The sequence below is a fragment of the Oryctolagus cuniculus genome, chromosome 18 (assembly GCF_964237555.1).
Source record: "Oryctolagus cuniculus chromosome 18, mOryCun1.1, whole genome shotgun sequence".
Taxonomy (NCBI): domain Eukaryota; kingdom Metazoa; phylum Chordata; class Mammalia; order Lagomorpha; family Leporidae; genus Oryctolagus; species Oryctolagus cuniculus.
Window position 1 is genome coordinate 1,182,248 of NC_091449.1, and position 13,753 is coordinate 1,196,000.

Sequence of the window (13,753 nt, forward strand, 5' to 3'; positions counted from 1 at the left end):
GAAAATAGGATGTTAGGAAAGAACCCAAAAGTAAGCGGTTGCTAGGTAAGGGGGTGAGGAAGCCTGGGAAAGCACAGTAGCAACTGCAGGACTAAGTCCTCTCATCCTGAATGGCTGCCTCCCATCACCCTCTTTCAGTTGAGTTTCTGCAGTGCGTATCTACCTGGCTTCCTTGCACCACCTTTGTTGCTTCAGAAGTCAGCTCTCAACCCACCAGCCAATGTGACTCAGTGTACAAGGCACAAATGATAATTTCTGGTTAAGCCCCGCAGTATCTATGTTTTCCTGAGGAAAGTAAGCCATTTTATCCTATGGAGCCTCCAGCAGCTGGTCCTGCGTTGCCTGTCTAACCTCTTGTTGTCCACACTGCTTCTCATTTTCCTGGTTCCATATACACCAGCTGCCTGGCTCTGCTGGAACAATTTGTGCTTTGATTTTAGTCATATCCACCTAAATATTCACATTACTGTCTTGTATATCTACTTTCAGTCTTGCATCCAGTATCATCTTTTCTTTTCCTTTTTTTCTTACTTTTCTTTTTTAATTTATTTTATTTATTTGAAAGACAGAGTTACAGAGAAAGGCAGAGACAGAGAGAGGTCTTCCTTCCACTGGTTCACTCTCAAGTTGGCAGCAACAGCTGGAACTGCACCTATTCAAAGCCAGGAGCCAGGAGCTTCTTCTAGGTCTCCCATTTGGGTACAGGAGCCCAAGTACTTGTCCATCTTCTACTGCTTTCCCAGGTCATAGCAGAGAGTAGGTTCAGAAGAGGAGCAGCAAGGACCTGAATTGGTGCCTGTATGGGGTGCAGCACTGCAGGCTGGGGCTTTAACCCACTGCGCCACAGTGCCAGCCACCCAGTATCATCATTTCAATCAGGCCTCCACTTACTACTTTACTCAATTTCACATCCCACACCCACCCCTGCACTATTCATCCCCTGATTGGCTTGTTGCCAGTTTTTTGCCACAACACGTGTCAGACACAGAGACAATGTAAATATACATGAAGTATTCCACAAGTGTTTATTGAAACACACTGAAGTAAATTTTCTTGACTTTCTCCTGATTCATTTGTAACATTATTTTAATCCTCCCTTTCCCTTTCTTTGTCTTATTCTTTAAGGCTATTACTGTGCATAGTTCTGATGAATAAAACATATTCGTAATTGGGAGAGCAAATCCCTGGGTCGGCCAGAAACATAACCTGGCTTCATCCTCGGATTTCCCCTCTCACTCCTTCCATCTTAATGCCCTTATATCATCTGTCATTTCCACCTGGTATCTCTTTTTTTTAAAGATTTATTTTTTAATTGAAAATCAGAGTTACACACACAGAGAGAGAAGAAGAGTAAGAGAGAGAGAGTGAGAGAGAGAGAGAGAGGTCCTCCATCTGCTGGTTCAATCCCCAGATGGCACAATGGCTGGAACTGTGCTGATACAAAGCCAGGAGCCAGGAGCCTCCTCCGGGTCTCTCATGTAGGTACAGGGGCCCAAGGACTCGGGCCATCCTCCATTGCTTTCCCAGGCCATGGCAGAGAGTTGGATCAGAAGTGGATTAGCCAGAACTCCCATCAGCGCCAATATGGGATGCCGGCACTGCAGGTGGCGGCTTTATTCACTATTCTACAGTGCTGGCCCCGGTCTCTTTCATATATTACAAAATGCCTTATCTTGGGTCTGGTGACATGGCTCACTTGGCTAATCCTACGCCTATGGTGCCAGCATCCCATATGGGCGATGGGTTCTAGTCCCGGCTGCTCCTCTTCCAGTCCAGCTCTCTGCTGTAGCCTGGGAAGACAGTGGAGGATGGCCCAAGTGCTTGGGCACCTGCACCCACTTGGGAGACCACAAGGAGGCACCTTGCTCAGGGCTTTGGATCGGCATAGCTCTGGCCATAGAGTACATTTTGGGGGGGTGAGCCAATGGAAGGAAGACCTTTCTCTCTGTCTCTCTATCTCACTGTCTAACTCTATCTGTCAATAAAAACAAGTGTCTTCTCTTTTTTATTCTTGCCTCATCTATCTCTGGATAATTTAACTAGTTTAGAATAAGAGCTTTCTGTGATATCAACAGTTTGCATTCTTCTTTTTTTAACTTTTATTTAATGAATATAAATTTCCAAAGTACAGATTATGGATTACAATGGCTTCCCCCAACATAACAGCCCTCCCACCCACAAGCTCCCCTTTCCCACACCCTCTTCCCTTCCTATCACATCATGATTCATTTTCGATTCTCTTTATATACAGAAGATCAGTTTAGCATACATTAAGTAAAGATTACAACAGTTTGCTCCCACATATAAACATAAAGTGAAAAATACTCTTTGAGTACTAGTTATAGTTTGCATTCTTAAAAAATGTGAATGATACATTAATTAGTCATTTTTTGGTGATTAAAACTCTGGAAATTCAAAATTAACATCTTACAGACACCAGAAAAATTTCAGCCTTGTTTTGCACACTGTTCTATCTTGCTTTGTTCAGACAACTTTGCAAGCTAGCTGCCATCCAATCACACGTGGATCCTGTGGTCCATGATTTCACTCAGGAAACTCCCGTCTGCAAGGAGGGCAAGGAGTGTGGCCCCAGGGAAGCTTCTGCTTGTTTTTCTCTAGGTTTTTCCAGTTGGCTCAGGCAGAACTCACCCTTGAGGAATGAAGACAATGTTCTTCCCACTGAAGTTTTCCCCAGTTCACATACCAGCTGGACTTGGATTTTCTGGAGGTTTCAGTTGTGGAACAGGAACAAAGATTATGATCCCTTTCTGACCACCACCAACTTCGATTTCCATCCACCATGATCTACGTTTCCCTGAGCTGAGCCTTAAGGTCAAAGTTCATGTCAGCTCCAGACATGCCTGGGAGATGCTGAACTTGACCACTACGGCTCCTAGGCACTGGGCTTCACCATATGGGCATCCCCACTGCACTTGGCAACTTCTTGCTGAACACTGTTTTGGAAAAACCCCAGGTCTTGTGCAAGAACTTGAAACCTCAGCTAACAAGGGCAAGATTCTGGAACAGTGCAAGAAGTAGTGTGGAAACGAGAAAGATCTGTGAGAGGCTGTAGGCAGTCTAGACAGTCCCAGCAAGTGATTGGGGCAGAGTTGGTAATGCATTTCCACCCCAGAAGTCATCCTTTCGTGCTACTTATGAAAATCCCTGTGCTAGCTCCTCCTATTCTACTCTCTGATTTCTGTCCCAGGTGGCATCTGGGGCAACCTGGTCTAGGTCTAGGCCTTTTTCTAGGCCTGGGTGAGAGACTGGACAAAGAAGAGCACCTTCTGCACCAACTCTGCTGGTTGGAAGTCCGAGTTCAAGGCGGCACTGGGTTTGGTGCCTGTTGAGGGAAAGCTTCCTGGTTGACCACATCTTTTGGCTGTGCCCTCACATGATTGCTGCACATGGTTTCTCCTGAGGCAAACACAAGTCCCCATTTAGACATGGTCATAGCAGCTCTAAATGAAATGATAATTACTTCCTAGAAACAGTTGACTTCATACTGGCCCTTCTTTATTTCACTTGTCCACGCACATTCCGTAATCATGACAGACACTCTGGATGATTCTGTGCCTAGCTGGGGGATTGCCTGCCTCCCCCATGCATGGGTACGGAGGGTGTGATACACCACGCCTCCCAGGATGGCCTGACTGTTGCAGGTGGCAGGAGCACCAGGCACATTTCCCCCACCCCCTTCCCATTCCTGTTGAAGGGTCTTGTAATTACCAGTCAGGGAAACAGCACCGGGGTGAAGCCCAGACCCAGTAGGACCTCCTGGAAAGCTACTGTAGCCAAGTGACCTTCAAGCTGATTGGAGAAGCATAGCGGTGCCAGTGTCAGAACTATCCTACAGAATTAGTGTTGCCCTGAATTAGCTGCCTGCCCTTTAAAAGGTGAGCTTGATTGTTAATAAAATGGACACGTTTGCCATAACTTGTCTCTGGCGCTCCTTGCTGAAGAACGCATCGCCCCACCCTGGCACTGTGGACCTCGCAGGCCGAGTCTGCATTTATTTCACCTGTCCACATGTATTCCGTAATCATGACAGACACTGTCTCTTCAGGAAATGTCATTTTGTAAGGCGATCTTCCTTTTGGGTAAGATACAAATTTTTATGGAAATCGGGTATTTCTTAGAAAACCTTGTAAGAAATATTGTGTGAAAATTTAATTCTATTTTTCTTTTTCTAGCTTTGGAACCCTGATAAATATCGATATGAGATATTTTTCTGAAGGTTCTTGAAAAGTACACATGTTCAAGATCGATGGGATGGGGCCAGTGCTGTGGCGTAGCCAGTAAAGCTGCCGCCTGCACATTGGCATCCCCTGTGGGATCCAGTTCAAGACCTGGCTGCTCCACTTCCAACCTTGCTCTCTGCTATGGCCTCAGAAAGCAGTGGAAGATGGTCCAAGTCCTTGGGCACTGCACCCACATGGGAGACCAGGAAGAAACTCCTGCTCCTGGCTTCCGAATGGCATAGCTCCAGCCATTGTGGGTATTTAGAGAGTGAACCAATGGAAGGAAGACCTTTCTCTCTCTCTCTCTCTCTCTCTCTCTCTCTCTCTCTCTGTAAAATTACCTTTCAAATAAATTTTTTAAAATGCATCTTCTGGGCTAGCGCCCGGTTCAATAGGATAATCCTCCGCCATGTGGCACCAGCACACCAGGTTCTAGTCCCGGTCAGGGTGCCAGATTCTGTCCTGCTTGCCCCTCTTCCAGGCCATCTCTCTGCTGTGGCCAGGGAGTGCAGTGGAGGATGGCCCAAGTCCTTGGGCCCTGCACCCTATGGGAGACCAGGAGAAGCACCTGGCTCCTGTCTCTGGATCAGCGTGGTGTGTTGGCCACAACATGCCAGCTGTGGCTACCGTTGGAGGGTGAACCAAATGCAAAGGAAGACCTTTCTGTCTCTCTGTCTCTCTCTCACTGTCCACTCTGCCTGAGAAAAAAATGCATCTTCTCATTCCCTGCCCATCCCATAATCCACTTCTCCCAGACCAATCACTCATCATGTAGCACACTGCATAATTAATCTGTTATTGACATTTTGTCTGCTGTCCCATTCTCAATTACAATATTGCTGCCATACAGGAAGTTTCTTTCCTAGCTGTCTTTCACTTCTCTGATACATCACATGCATGAAGAATAATATATTATGTACTTTAGGTGCTTAAGGAGTATATGGATGTAACAAATAAAGGCATTGACTTGACCATGAACCATTTATAACACTCTGGCAGTTCTCTCCTTTTCATTTGCTTTTTCTTATTCTTCAAGGCTGTGACTGTGCATATTTCTGAGAAATAAACCAGAATCCTGGTTGGGAGACAAACTCAGGTCAGCCAGAAAAAGAACCTGGGTTTATGCTCAAGTTCCCTCTGCTGCCCCCTGTACCTCAATGCTGTCATGTCATCGTTCACTTTGACTTGGTCTTTTTCATGGATTACAGACATTCCGGGGCCAGAGTGTGGCACTGGCCTCGCATATGTGCGCCAATTCGAGACCCAGCTGCTCCACTTCCAATCCAGCTCTATGCTAGGGCCTGGGAAAGCAGTAGAGGGTGGCCCAAGTCCTTGGGCCCTTGCAAACATGTGGGAGACCCGGAGGAAGCTCCTGGCTACTGGCTTTGGATCATCCCAGCCACGGCTCTTGCAGACAAGAAGGGAGAGAACCATTGAATGGAAGACCTCCCTCTCTCTCTTTCTCTCTCTCTCTCTGCCTCTCCTCTCTCTGTAGAACTCTAACTTATGAATGAATAAATCTTTAAAAAAAATGAAAAGCCATGTTCACAAAAATGTCATCGAATGCAGTCCCAGAGAGACTTTTCCTTCTTTTTCTCTGGATTTTTCCAATTGGCTTACACATAACTGTCCTTTGAGGGATGAAGGCAATATTCTTCCACTATACTTTGCCTCCAGAATACTGTTCTAGCTCGACTTGTGGAATTGTGTTCGGAATTTATCTGAGGGCATACAACTTAACACGCTTATAGAATCAATGATAGCAACTTCTTGATTCTCAAATCACTTAGAATTCCTCCAATGAACCTGGGAAGGTAAACTGTATCATAAATATATTCACAGTCTTTTGATAGTCCCCAAAGAGTCAGAGTGAAGGAAGGAGTCTTATATTTTTAGGAGTTCATTTTAGGTATTTAATCAAAGATGTAAAACTGAGAGTAGACATTACAATCAGAATATATCAGATGAGGATTTTAAAAGAACTGAATGGTAAAGGGAAGATTCAGTAGGGTTTGTATGAAGCTAAGGACACATGAGGACAAAGACGAAAGAAAAACACCTTCATTTGATGAAGGCAAAGTAGAAATGAGAAGCCCCTCCTTTTTCCATGCCTGGCTATCTGCTAAATGAAATAATTTTGTGATCACACTCAGTCTATCTGGTTTTCATCCTATCCACTAACTGATTTAGCAAATGTAAATACGATTTAAAATACGGCAGGGTGAACTGATACATGGACAGTATGCAGCATTCTGGAGTTTCATTCTCTGACACATTTACGAAAATCATTGATCTTTGTGCCGCAGGTATATCACAGCCTAGAGACACGGATGTGTCTGCTGATGAGCACAAAGGGGTTAACACAGGGGAAAGATGAACCCATAAGGGCAGAGGTATTCACCAGCCACCAGCTGGGTTTATCAAAGAGGGACATATAGAAAGTAAAGGAAGACAGTGCATAAAAACAGAAAAATGTGCTCACTAGGATCAGGATGCTGTGGGTGGCTCTTGTCTCCGGGGAGCATTTGGGAGAGAGGCTTTTGCTGTGAATGAGTAGGACCTTCTACTATGTCTGTACAAAATGAACAACATGCAGCCACTGGCCCAAATCATCAACACCAAATACAAGACGTCAATGAAGGAAAATATCATGGAATACAATAAGGATATACTCATGTATGATGTCAGTGACCGTCGAGGCTCTTGACATGAACTGCTAGGCTATGAAAGCCTTTCGAATGCACAAGCTCCCTCAGTATTTAGAGAAGGCCATAAGCTAAGTGGAAGTTCTCTTCTCCCTTTAGAGAAAAGTACATCCTTCTTTGATGGCCACTTCTTTCTGCTGGGGTCTCACTCACAGAGATCCTCCATGTAGAACATTTTTTTTAACACAATGTCATGGCTTTCCTTGTCAGAAAAGCTCTCACTGGCTTTTCAGCCAGACCAGGAAAGGTTTGGGCTGATTCTCAGGACAGAGTAAGTAACACTAAACTTATTAAGTATGAAAAACAATTGTATCCATATAGCTCAGGATCAACTAGCATGAAAATATATTTCAAGGGCCAGTGTTGTCTTAGGCTGCTGCCTGTGATGCCTGCATCCCATATGTGCACTCGTGAAATGCCAGCTGTTCCACTTCCAGTCTGGCTCCCTGCTAATTTGCCTGGGAAAGCAGCAGAAGGTGGCCCAAGTCTTTGGACCCCTGCACCCATGTACAGGATTGGCCTAGAATAACGATGAACGAAAATGAACTAGCAAGTTGTGTTAAAAGTAAAGAATTGATTTTTAAAAGGTGAACAACAAAGCTGTGCTTTATGCTTTATCAAACTTTCCATAAATTTATGTGTTAAAATTTTGTGTTTAGATCACCACACAACAAATATAGAAGCCCGTAATGGAAGTTCCTTTGCAGCCTTAAAAAAATAGGAAGATTCCTGATTAAATTAACCAATATTGAGACATGGACAGTGTCAGATTGATCAAAAAGCCCTGGGAAGCATCTTATTGGATGGTGTCAAGAATATTCAGGGGCTGCTCAAAAAGTGACATGGAAGAGAATGGAGCACTGAGCTCACCAATGGACATGTTGGAAGAAAAAAATACATTCTAGAGCTTATTCAGAGGGGTACAGCCAAATAACTACATCACCACTAATCTATGTTCATGCCAAACCAATCAGAGTCTACTGCCACCCACACATGAGGCAATTTGAGGAACTCAAACTATTGACTCATGTATGTAGATTTCAGTGAAATGTGTCAGATTTTCTGTTTCTCCCAAGTTATGCCAACTTGTAGTTTAATTCTGTTTTCTTTAAATACAGGATTTGGATTTCAAACCAAAAATTTCCTCCCAATCTGTTCTTCTTTTTATTAAGCTATACCAGTATGTATCTCTGTGATTTACTGCTACAGAATTTAAATACATGGTTCTTTCCTAGCAACACACACAGAGACACACATACACACACTCAAATTCAGCACTTCACGAAATCAACCAATTACGGAATCCTGGAAGCCATGGGCAAATATAGATGAGAGTATGAAACATGAGAGTATTTCAGGCAAGGAAAGCCAAGACACTCTGGCAAAAAAAAAAAAAAACTAAATGAAAGATCTCCACGAGTAAGATCCCAGTGGAAAGAATGGGTCATCAAGAAGGAGGTACCTTTCTCTGAAGGGAGGAGAGAACTTCCACTTTGACCATGGCTTGTCTAAATGTAATCAGAGTCGGTGAACTCATGTGGCTTCCATAGCCTTGGCGACTCATGACAAGATCCTAGGGTGATTACTGATGCCATAAACAAGACTGTCAATTTGTTAAGTCAACAACAGGAGTCACTGTGCACTTACTCCTCATGTAAGATCTCTGTCCTGAATGTGCTGTACTTTGAGATTTAATGCTACAACTAGTACTCAAACAGTATTTTTCACTTTATGTTTCTGTGTGGGAGCAAACTGTTGAAAACTTTACTTAATGTATGCTAAACTGATCTTCTGTATATAAAGAGAATTGAAAATGAATCTTGATGTGAATGGAAGGGGAGATGGAGTGGGAAAGGGGAGGGTTGTGGGTGGGAGGGACGTTATGGAAGGGAAGCCATTGTAATCCATAAGTCGTACTTTGGAAATTTATATTCAATAAATAAAAGTTAAAAAGTAAAAAAAAAGTTAAAAAATAAATACATAAAATTTTTAAAAAAGAAAAAAAAGAAACTCTAATGCAGAAAAATAACTTGAGAATGGATTAAAATGCATTCTCAGAGACCAGAGAAACTTTCACAGGTCATGTTACAATCATATGCCCGATAAGGGCACTGAACATTTTGATCTGACATGTGTATTCATGGAATTGTTTCTCCCTCTTTAAAACTGCTTTCCTTTCTTCATGAGGGATAAATCCTCTTAAGGACCATGGTTCTCTCAAGAGCAACACTCACTTTCTCCTTGAATCATGTCAGGGGTTCACAATCAGTGTAATAAGTTTTCAAATGCCAAAAAGGGCCATTTTCTTACCTATTGGATCCCGATGAGATGAGAAATTAGAAAATGATTCCTTATCACAGACATTGAGATAACAAGGTGTGACTCCTGAAATTGCTACAAAGCATCCTGGAATTCTAATGACAGAATTACCTCCCAGAGTAAAGCATCACATCTCCGCATTGCCATATTCCACATCACAGCAACATCATGGGTGATCACATCCCTGAAAGGGGAGGACTGAGAAGTGGACTTGGAGTTTCTCATCTGCCTTACCAAACATCGCCTCTCTACGTGCAGAAGCTCACGTCAGCACTCCAATGTCACATTCGTCAAGAAGTATAATGTTTTCAGTGATCCAACCTTGCTGTTCTGGTACACAGTCATCTTCTTCTGAGCCTCTGTCTCCAGGATGGAGATGTGATCTCCTAAAATGTTGTCTCTTACTGGGAACGATGTCCCAGTGATGACAGAGGATGTGTTGTGGGGAGGCGGTCAAACCCAGAAGCGATCATTTAGAATTCTCTCAGCTTGCCTTCCTTTAGAGCTCTGATTATCCTGTCACCTGTTTCAGTAATGAGAGTGGCTGCTGGGGAGCTGAGAGTAACTCTGAAAATTTCTGTTTCTTCTACCAGTTGCCAGAAACTATTACTAGTGCTTGCTAGGTGTCTCCCAAGCATCCAGAAGAGACAATTTGAGGGAAGTATTGCTGTATTCCTTTGAAAGTGACACTCTCTCTCTTTTGGGGATGAGATCAGGAAATAGTGAGATTTGGGCCAGAAGATTTGGGCAAAGAGATGGCTCTCACTGACTGTGTACTTCCATGATGAGGTTTCTTAAAAGTTTAAATGATGACTCCTCTGATTCCAGAGAAATGCCCTTGTTCTTGATGTGGACAAAGAAATCGGATCTTACAAAAGAACCAGAAAATAAACCGTTGGTAGGTAAGGAGGAAGGAAGACTGGGAAAGTTAGAACCAGCTGCAAGACTAAGAAAGAGCTTCAAGGCAGCAGAAGAGTCTAGGATGAATATTTTTAGTGTTGAAGTTACCATTGCATTTCATGATATAAATTTTTTCTCCCACCAAGCTAAAATACTCTGTTAGGACTGAAGAGAGAAGTCCCTGAGAATGGGTGACCTCTTGCTAGGAGAAGGAGAAGGGAGAGACAGAATGCAGACAATAATTTAGCCATCAAAAAAAAAACACAAAAATTTCTCTCAAGCACTACCATGCAATTGATTAAAGTTCATAGAAGTGAGAAAGGAAAGAACTTGGAGTGGAAATATATGAACAGATGCCAAATGTGCTAAGCACAGGGAAGAAACATGCTACTTCAACAAAATCCATTGCTCAACAAACTGTATGCAGGATAAACAAAATCATTAGATAACCAGATATATTATACAAATCAAATCCTGTTCAGATTGACACCACAGTCCTTCAGAGAATAATACCAAACCTTAGTCTCTACACCCGTTAGAAAATGGATTCTTTCTACATAGCTTGTTACTTTATTCCTATGTATCTTATTACTTAAATTTTATAATACTAAAAAATCACTTGTTATAAGATATTATTGTGCAAATTTCAGAAAAGGTATCACTAAAGACAATAGACATATTAAAAGATGCTCAATCTCTTACCCAAATATAGCAGTTTGTTTAGGAGCTGATGTAAATCTTGGTCCAATTAAGGGGAGGGTACAGAGAGCAGTTAACGTAGCTATTCTTTGAAAGGCTTTAAAAAAAAAACAAATTTGCTGTTGGTTTCCACCTAGGAACTTGGATTTGGGAAGGTTCCTAATTCCTTGATAAGACAGGCCCACTGTACTTAACATAGGTTTATTGAAACAGTGAATGAAGGTTTCTGTGTGTTTTTTAAAATCATTTATTTATTTGAAAGGCAGAATAACAGAGAGAGGGAGAGACTAAGACACAAAGGAAACTTCCATCTGATGCTTTACTTTGTACACGGCAGCAATGGTTGTGGCAGGACAGAATGAATCCAGGTCCTGGAACCCCATCCAGGTCTCCCACATGGTGTCAGGGGACCAAGTTCTTGGGCCATCTTGTGCTTTCTTAGGCTCTTTGACAGGAAGCTGTATTGGAAGCAGAGGAGACCAGACTTGAACTGGTGCCTCCGTATGGGATACCAGAGTCCCAGGCAAAGTCTTACCAGCTGCACCACAATGCTGACCCTCAGTAACAGTTTGTTGACTTTGTCCTGATTCATGACTAACATGCTGGCAGTTCTCTTCAATCGTGCGCTTCATTTTCATCATTCCTAAGGCTGCAACTGTGCATAGTCCTGAGAAGTTCAATGTAATCAGAAATGGGAAACAAAAACCTCAGGTTGGCTAGAAACACAACCTGGCCCTGTGCTTGGGTTCCTTCTCTCACTCCCTACACCTTAATGCCCTTGTCTCATCTGTCCTTCTCATCTCATCTTTTTCATGTGTTACAACATGCCTTCCTTTCATTATGCCTGCCTCATCTCTCTCTGGATACATAAACTAGTTCCTCATAAGAGCTTTAAGCAATATTAACATTTTGCACATCTTTGTAAAATGTGAATGATATTATATTTATTTATTTCTGGTTACCGCTGAAACTCCAGGAATTCAGATGAACACTTTGCTCCCATTACCTTCTTATAAGCAGAGAAAAAGTTCCAGCCTTCTGTTGCAACCTGTTCTGCTCTGCTTTGTCCAAAAGAACCTTTCTGAGCTGCATGCTCTTCAGTCACAGTGGAATCTGCTGTGCACAGCCTCATTTAGAAAGACCCTGTCTGCAAGGATGGCACCAGAGTGACACCCTGAGATGCTTTGCTTATTTCCCCTCTGGGTTTTTCCAGTTGGCTGAGGCAGAATTGTCCTTTGAGACATGAAGACAGCATTCTTCCCACTCAAGTTTTTCTTCAATTCCTATACTAATTAGATTTGTTAAATCATATTTGGAATTTATCTAAGGGCACCACACTTACAACACATGGTTTTGCCATCATCTGTAGCACCTTGTTGGGTCTGAAATGCCAAAAGATTCTTCCAATGAACTTGAGGAGGAAACTGTGTCAGAAATGTATTCCCAAAGTCTTCTTTTAGACCCCAGAAGGATCAGAGTAAAGGGAGGAGACATATCTTTAGGAGTTCATTTCATGTACTTCTTTTTTTTTTAATCTTTTATTTAATGAATATAAATTTCCAAAGTACGACTCATGGGTTACAATGGCTTCCCCCCCAATACCGTCCCTCCCACCCACAACCCTCCCCTTTCCCACTCCCTCGCCCCTTCCATTCACATCAAGATTCATTTTCGATTATCTTAATATACAGAAGATCAGCTTAGTATACCTTAAGTAAGTATTTCAACAGTTTGCTCCCACACAGAAACATAAAGTGAAAAATAATAGATGATTTTTTTTAAATGATGATGAAATCAGATCAGACCTATTGTCATGTTTAATCCCAATGAGAATCAAGTTGGGAATTGATAATTTCTTTTTTTTTTTTTTACAGAAGATCAGTTTAGTGTACATTAAGTAAAGATTTCAATCGTTTGCACCCCCATAGAAACACAAAGTGAAATATACTGTTTGAGTACTCATTATAGCATTAAGCCTCAGTGTACAGCACGTTAAGGACAGAGATCCTACATGAGGAGTAAGTGCACAGTGACTCCTGTTGTTGACTTTACAAATTGACACTCCTGTTTATGGCATCAGTAATCTCCCTATGCACCAGTCATGAGTTTCCAAGGCTATGGAAGCCCCTTGAGTTCTCCGACTCTTATCTTGTTTAGACACGGTCATAGTCAAAGTGGAGGTTCTCTCCTCCCTTCAGAGAAAGGCACCTCCCTCTTTGAAGACCTGTTCTTTCCACTGGGATCTCATTCACAGAGATCTTTTTGCCAGAGTGTCTTGGCTTTCCATGCCTGAAATACTCTCATGGGCTTTTCAGCCAGATCCGAGTGCCTTTAGGGCTGATTCTGAGGCCAGAGTGCTATTTAGGACATCCGCCATTCTATGAGTCTGCTGAGTATCTCACTTCCCATGTTGGATCACTCTCCCCTTTATTTATTCTATCGGTTGGTGTTAGCAGATACTAGACTTGTTTATGTGCTCCCTTTGACTCTTAGTCCTTTCATTATGATCAATTGTGAACTGAAATTGATCACTTGGAATAGTGAGATGGCACTGGCACATGCCACCTTGATGGGATTGAATTGGAATCCCCTGGTATGTTTCCAACTCTACCAATTGGGGCAAGTCAGCCCGAGCATGCCCCAAATTATACATCTCTTCCCTCTCTTATTCCCACTCTTATGTTTAACAGGGATCACATTTCAGTTAATTTTCAACACTTAAGAATAACTGTGTGATAATTACAGAATTAAACCAGTCATATTAAGTAGAACAGACAAAAAAAAATACTATGAGGGATAATGTATTAAGTTGTCCATTAGCAGTCAGGGCTATGCTGATCAAGTCACCATTTCTCATAGTGTCCATTTCACTTCAGGAGGTTTCCTTTT